This window comes from Triticum dicoccoides, chromosome 6A, assembly GCF_002162155.2.
Source record: "Triticum dicoccoides isolate Atlit2015 ecotype Zavitan chromosome 6A, WEW_v2.0, whole genome shotgun sequence".
NCBI classification, from domain to species: Eukaryota; Viridiplantae; Streptophyta; class Magnoliopsida; order Poales; family Poaceae; genus Triticum; species Triticum dicoccoides.
Window position 1 is genome coordinate 143,729,501 of NC_041390.1, and position 7,941 is coordinate 143,737,441.

General features: G+C 41.9%; 1 long non-coding RNA gene across 2 annotated transcripts; it reads right to left on the minus strand.

Moving 5' to 3' along the window:
- Positions 1 to 5,092: 5,092 nt before the first annotated feature.
- LOC119319208 lies at positions 5,093 to 7,668 on the minus strand. Of its 2 annotated transcripts, XR_005154384.1 has the most exons (5): positions 6,309 to 7,668; positions 6,092 to 6,166; positions 5,849 to 5,921; positions 5,681 to 5,770; positions 5,093 to 5,337 (listed from the first exon to the last, which is right to left on the minus strand). It is a non-coding gene; the product is annotated as an uncharacterized LOC119319208 (long non-coding RNA). The 2 variants fall into 2 exon arrangements; XR_005154383.1 differs by having other exon boundaries at positions 6,092 to 7,668.
- Positions 7,669 to 7,941: the final 273 nt, after the last annotated feature.

Consider the following 7,941-nt stretch of genomic DNA (forward strand, 5'->3'; position numbering starts at 1 on the left):
ATACTTTTCATGTTCCACATGATCTTATGTTTTATACACAGTACAGTTGTTTGCTTAACCGAATTGAACAGTGACTAATCATATTCTTGTCTAATTTGTAGATGTCAGAACCAAATGAAGACATCGCCAATCAAGAATCTGAGAGCTTAGCGGTGGTCACAGAGGGAGAGCAGAATGAGAATAATGGGCAGCAACCGGATGCATCGGAGAATGCTAAGAAGGAAGTGGTGATGCCCAAGAAAAGGAAAGAGATGGAACCAAGATCAGAGGTCTGGGATAGTTTCACCAAGATCGTAGAGGGAGATGTTTTGAAGAGGGGCAAGTGCAACTACTGTAAACGTGAGCTTAAATGTGAAACAAAAATCAATGGTACATCTGCCCTAAATTCTCATTTAAAGATATGCAAGAAGAATCCTAATAGGAACAAAGATGATAAGCAGCCTACTTTGCAAGCTACACGAAATGAAGGGGATGGTAGCAAGTGTACACTTACTGCTTGGAGGTTTGATCCTGAAATGCTTAGGAAAGCTTTTGCTGAAATGATTATTACAGATGAGCTCCCTTTTGCATTTTCTGAGAAAGAAGGGTTTAGAAAGTTTATGTCCAAGGCATGCCCACGTTTCAATGTGCCGTCTAGGAGAACAACTACTAGGGAAGTTGTTAGCATGTTCAATGTGCAGAAACAGAAGCTGAAAAAAATCTTTAAGGAATCATGCGAAAGAGTATGCCTCACCACTGACACATGGACTTCTGCCCAGAAGCAGAACTATATGTGTGTTACAGCACATTTCATTGATGGTGACTGGAAGCTACAAAAGAAGATAATTGGGTTTTTCTTAGTGAAGGGACATAGGGGGGAGGACATTGGGAAGGACTTGGAGAGATGCTTAGTAGATTGGGGGCTTGATAAAGTTTTCACAATAACTGTTGACAATGCTTCTGCTAATGACGGTGCTATAAATTATATCAGGAGGGTTATGAATAAAGCCAAAAGTAGTATTGCTGAAGGGAAGTATTTTCACATGAGATGTGCTGCGCATATTATAAACTTGGTGGTTACTGATGGACTAAAGGAAATCGACCTTTCAGTGGCACGTGTGCGAGCTGCTGTAAAGTTTGTGAAGAACTCCCCTGCTAGAATTACAAGGTTTAAGAAATGTGTTGAACTAGAGAAAGTTAAAAGTAAAGCCTTTTTGTCATTGGATGTGCCTACTAGATGGAACTCAATATACCTTATGTTGAGAGCTGCAGCAACGTATGAGCAAGTTTTTTATAGGTATGCTGATGAGGACCCGTACTATGCACTTGATTTAAATGGTGAGAAAGGTCCGGGAGTTCCAGAAGCCGCAGATTGGGATAATGCAAGAAAGATGACAGAATTTTTGGAACACTTCTACAAGCTTACTGTCCGTGTTTCCGCGTCGCTACACTGTACAGCTCACATATTTTTTCATGAGATAGCCGATGTTATCATCTTGTTGCGGCAATGGTGTGAAAGCGAAGATTCTTTGCGTAAGGACATGGCTAAGAGGATGATAGCTAAGTACAATAAATATTGGGGGGATCATAAAAGCTTCAACATCCTTATTTTTATTGCGGTTTCTCTTGATCCAAGGTACAAGTTGTCAAATTACATAAAGATAGCTATTCTGGAGATGTTTGGTGAGACCCAAGGGCAGGTAGTTTGGACTGAAATAAGTAAGACGCTTCACGAGTTATTTGAAGAATATGGAAAGATATATGCTCCAAGTGATAAAGTGCAGCCGTCCAATGTAGCACAAGAACCTGAAGCCCGTGGCACAAGTTTAATGAAGTCCTTGATTGCTCAAAAGATGAGGACGAGCACTTTTGGAATTACTGCTAGTAAATCTGAACTTGAGAAGTACCTTTCCGAGGAGAATGAAGAAGATGGCAGCAAGTTTGACATTCGTGAGTGGTGGAAGGTCAATTCTTCTAGATTTCCAGTATTGTCACATTTGGCCCTTGATATTTTAGCAATTCCTATATCTACGGTTGCATCGGAGTCGGCCTTCAGCAATGGTGGTCGTATTTTAGATCCATTCAGGAGCTCCTTAACTCCATTTATGGTCCAAGCACTTGTCTGCACACAAGATTGGTTGAGGGGATCTATTGCTGTAAATGACGAAGAGGACACTGCAGAATTAACTAAGCTAGAGGAAGGTAAGTCAATAATTTACTTGAGTTATTTTTGTTAGACTTCTCCTATGTCACTCATGAATTAAATATCATTTACTCATATTTTCAGCATTGCTTGAAGAAATAAATGGGCTCAATATTTCGAAGAACAACTCCAATAAGGATAATTCGGTCATCATGGATGATCGTACTTCCTAAACATGGTGCGGTTTCTTGATAACTTTACTACCTATTAGTTACAGCCTATCAGGTTCAAAAATATACATCTTTTTCATGCAGTTGCTATTGAGGCATGCTAATAAATTTATTGTACAAAATCCTCAGATGTTTGCATCCCGCAAGGTTGCCGTATGGAGCCATGGAAGTAGTACTGCAGATCTGAGATCTTGAAGCCTTGCTCCTGTGATGAAGTCCCATTTATTCATGTTTCTGTCACCAGTCAGCTATTTGATAGCCTTTTGTTTGATTTCCCTCCACTTGTGTGTGAGAAAATAAGAATTATGCTATTTGCTTTTGCTGCTACATAAGTGAGACTATTTGATATATTTATGTACGTGAGACTTTATTCACTATCCATTTATATATATAGCAAAGTTGTGTCTTTCATTACAGCCAACGATGTGACATTTTAACTATCATATATTCATATTTTCTGTTAAGGTTGCTAGCTCTTGTGATTATTATTTGTATATTTTGTGCAATGCAAATAGCTACTCATATAAGTGGTGGCTCTGATTGGTGCACGTACTTCGGTTTTCCGGTTAACCGAATAAACCGAACCGATATATTTAGGTTAATATGGTTCGGTTGCTAATTTTTGTTTGATTATTTCGGTTGCCATTTCTCTAAAACCGAAATTATAAAAAACCGAATAAACCGAACCATAATAACCATATTAACCGAACGCCCAGCCCTACCCCCGGGCCAGTGCTCCTCTGAGTGTTGGTCCACCTTGTCAGCCGCCGGTGGCCACCAGGGGCAACTCTGGGCTGGCCTACCAGAAGTTTGGACAATCCGGTGTGCCCTGAGAACGAGATATGTGCAGCTCCTATCAGGATTTGTCGACACATTCGGGTGGCTTTGCTGGTCTTGTTTTACCATTGTCGAAATGTCTTATAACCGGGATTCCGAGTCTGGTCGGGTCTTCCCGCTAGAAGGAATATACTTCGTTGACCGTGAGAGCTTGTGATGGGCTAAGTTGGGACACCCCTGCAGGGATTTGAACTTTCGAAAGCCGTGCCCACGGTTATGGGCAGATGGGAATTTGTTAATGTCCGGTTGTAGAAAACCTGAAGTTGACCTTAATTAAAATACATCAACCGCGTGTGTTACCGTGATGGTCTCTTTCCGGCGGAGTCCGGGAAGTGAACACGGTGTTGGAGTAATGTTTGACGTAGGTTGTTCTAGGATCACTTCTTGATCATAGTTTCTCGACCGTGCTTTGCCTTCTCTTCTCGCTCTCTTTTGTGTATGTTAGCCACCATATATGCTAGTCGCTTGCTGCAGCTCCACATCATACCTTTACCCTACCCATAAGATTAAATAGTCTTGATCGCGAGGGTGTGAGATTGCAGAGTCCCCGTGACTCACAGATACTTCCAAAATCAGCTTGCAGGTGCCGAGGTTACCGTGCAGATGACGCAGCCAAGCTCGAGGAGGAGCTCGACGAAGATCTTGTCCTTTGTGTTGTTTCGTCCTAGTTGATCAGTAGTGGATCCTAGTCGGGACGATAGGGGATCTGTGTAGCATTTGGGGTAGTCTTCTTTTATTTTGGGTTCCGTAGTCGGACCTTGATTGTATCTAGTTGATGCAATGCTTTATTGATGTAATTGTGTGAAGTGACGAGTGTAAGCCAACTATGTATCTTTTCCCTTATTGTATTACATGGGTTGTTTGCGAAGATTACCTCACTTGCGACATTGCTTTCAATGCGGTTATGCCTCTAAGTCGTGCTTCGACACATGGGAGATATAGCCGCATCGAGGGCGTTACATATACATACTAAGTTATGTATTCTAAAATTGAAAAGAACCACCAAAGAATGGTTAATGTAGGCAAGAGATGAAAGGCAGGTTAATGCACCGGGTGACGTGGATCAGCAAGCATGGGAAAGAGGTCTCTAACTATGAGTGGTTGTCTTGCCTCCAGGAAGATAATGCAATAAATATGTGTTATAACATAAGCAGTATTGTTTCTTATTGGGCAAAATTCTATAGTACTCCCTCCATCCCCGAATTACTTGCCTTAGATTTGTCTAGATACGGATGTATTAGACACATGGTAATACATGTTAATTAGTGAGTCTAGTTGAACACCACACTGCTTCTCATCAGGGTAAATTATATAGTACATCAGCGATTCCATTTGAACAACATACTCCCACTCTTTCGGTTTGTTAGGAACATGCTATCTTCAGATCAACGATTTGGCCAATGAAATATGAGGTGTGCTACAAAAGGTACACCATGACAAACCTATTTCAAATACAAATTTCAATGGTATACTTCAGCATATAATACATATTTCGTTGATCAAATTGATGATCTAGAAATATAGGCGTCCCTTATAAACTGAAATGGAGGTAGTAGGAATTATGCACCAAGTAAAAATAAAGGAGCAATACATATCATCAATATTTTGATGAGAGAAAAGAAGGATGTTGTATCAAGGCAAAACCATGAAGTTTAAATGCTAAATGAATTTTCTAGCATTACATGGAAAATACTATATATTGTTCCTCTGTTTTGAGTTGCACGATTGGGCAAGGTTCAGTGTTAGATTTGTCATTAACAAAAACTATAGCCTGAAGTTATCTTTCAAAGTTTGAAGATCAACATGCTAGTTCTGAATCATTATTACCTAGATATAGCACACACAGAAGGATGTACTCAAAAGGTTACAAGGAAAAAGGCTGTTCACATACTTCAAATGCGCTTGTGAAGCTCCACTTCAATTGATTTGTTTTCAGACGAGGAATGGCATGGTGGGCCTGTAATTGGCAATTAGCCTGCAGATACTCGATATGGCATACTGTATGAATCAATTTTCATTAAACTACAAGATGAGGTGAAGCTCCTATAAGAAGAAATACTCTTTTTCTTTCTCTTTCCACCTTGCAGCCCGTCCAGATGAGGTGAAGCAAATGATGACCGAAGCCTTAACTTTGATAGCAGCCCGCACCTAGCAAATAGGTAGTGAACTATTTCAGACATATAAACTCAAGTGTCACAGACTGATATTCAATCAATGGAAGACAGAAATTTTTCCCTGTAGACACTATCAAAAGGTTGGAAAATGAAAGGAAACAAAATACACACTTCAGAGGAAGCAATAGACTTTCCAGCCATGTTGAACTTGTGCAGGGCAGACTTCTAAAATAAGAATATCTAAAGATCCATAAACTAATTAAATGCAATATCCTTTAGATACGACCCTTAAGAATTGGGGTGATTCTCTCTAATTTTTTCACTACCTAGGACGACACATTAAGAGATAATGCATTGCGAATGTTGAGATAACCAACCTTTTCAGGTGGAAGATCAATTCCAAGGTTTCCTCTTAACAGAATTATATCATCAGCTTCTTCCAGGATCTCATCAAAATGGTTCAAACCCTGCAAGGAATAAGGAGACAATAGGTGGTAAACGAATCAAAGTTTCTCAGGAATGTTGAAAGAATATCTTGACATTACCTCTACATTCTAAATTTTGGCAAAAATAAGAGTTTGGCTAAGATCACCTAACTTTGAGAGGAACTCCCCGTGCCTATTACAGGACAAATACTATCAATGTTAGGAACATTTTTCCAAAGTATGAAATGCAAACAAACATGTGATACTATTCAACAAAATATCAATATAAAAAATTCAATCTGTTGGGAGAAGATGGCACTGTGAAGTAGTACACACTAAATATCAACATAATGAGTTACTTACTTGCCGCACATCTTCTGTATTCCTTGTATAAAAAGAGAGAGGATGTCAATCTTGTTTTCCCCATTTTTTCATAACCTGAAAGTGGTGCACGCTCATAAAGTCATATAATGGGTTACAGCAACGAGCTCCAGTTTCACAAAAATAATAATTTAACATGTAAATATAGTCACCAAGTTAATACAAGGAGCATGAGAGATTCTTGGGATGAGTTCCTTACATCTTTATCCTCATCAAACAGCGTGGGCATGTCGATATGGATCTGGGAGCAGTGCAATGTGAAGGCATAATAATCACAAAAAAGGTTCAGAAAAAAGAATAGCACTAGGTCTGTTACCTATGATCAGGAACTACCATTACCAAAGTCAGATACCAATCAACAAACAGCAATCAATCAACAAACAACAATCAATCAATCAACAAACAACAATCAATCAATCAACAAATAGCAATCAACCTTAATAACCATACACAAACAGTAATCAATCATGCCATATAAACATGTACCATCTCAAGGCAACAAACATCAATCAACTGGCCTACATTGTTTTTACCTTCTCAAGAAAATCAATCATCAAACAACAAACAACAGTCCATCTCAAGGCAATCAATCAAACAACAAACAACAGTTCATCTCAAGGCAATCAATCAAACAACAATCAATCAGTCAATCGTGCCATATGGGAACATAAGCAGAGCATGATGTAACAATAAACAATTGAAAATAACAGCATCAGAACAGCTGTAACAGACAAGAACTAAGATTCTCTGCATCTAGGATGGGAGCACACACACCTACCGGTAGAACAAGAATCGACAGAGGGCAACCAGAGTATCACAAGGGCGCATGCGTTTGGCATATGAAAACAACCGACGAACAACACAGGTGATGAAACAGAGGGAGCGATTTGACACTGCTACAATTTTGAAACCAGAACCGCTCATTATTGCAACCATCGCCCAGATACGAACACGAAATGCAGGCAGATAACAGAAGCGAACACACAAGTTTCTCAAGCAGAGAGTGACCCAAACCGACCGACCGCTCGCTTGCTTTCTCCGAGACTCGCAGGAACGAAGACCCCCGGACGAGACGGCCCCAAGAACACGAGAGAGCATCAGGGCGACGGCGAGGACGAGCAAAATAAAATCACACGCGACTCTAAACTGATGATGACGGCGAGGACGAGAAAAAATAAAATCACACGCGACTGTAAACTGACGCCGACGGCGAGGACGAGCAAAATCAATCAAACCAGACGCAATTTTTCAATCAGAATAGACGAACCGAGGACGAGCAAAATGGAACAAATCAGACGCGATTCTTCTAAACTAAGCGGACGAACCGAGCGAGGCCAGAGGAGGAGAGGCAGGAATCGAGGACGAATTGCCGCACCAGACGCGAGAGGAGGAGAGGCTCTACACATTGCCACGGAGGGGCGGGTCGATCCGAAGAAGACAATCTTACACGGCGGCGGAGGAGGAGGAGCGCAATCGCGGGAACTGACACCCGGACCAGGCGGTGACGGACACCACCGCCCCCCTGCCCTCCACCTCGACGCACCACGCGGCGACGAGCGCGCGCAGCTGGCGCGCGACGCTGGTGCCCCCGTCACCGGTCGCACGCTTCTTTGCCGAGCCTCGCAGGGAGCCGCGCGACCCGCAGACGGAGAGGGAGCAGGGCGGATGGATTTGGAATCGGAGGCCGCCACGGAGACCACCATGTGGAGGTACGGCCAAAGGGCGCAGCCCGGACGAACTGAGGACGAAGGAAGGAGGTGAGAGGCGCGGCCCGCATGAAGAGAGGAGGAGCGGGCCGGCCAAAGGGCGAACCTTTATAGCCAGGGAAGAGG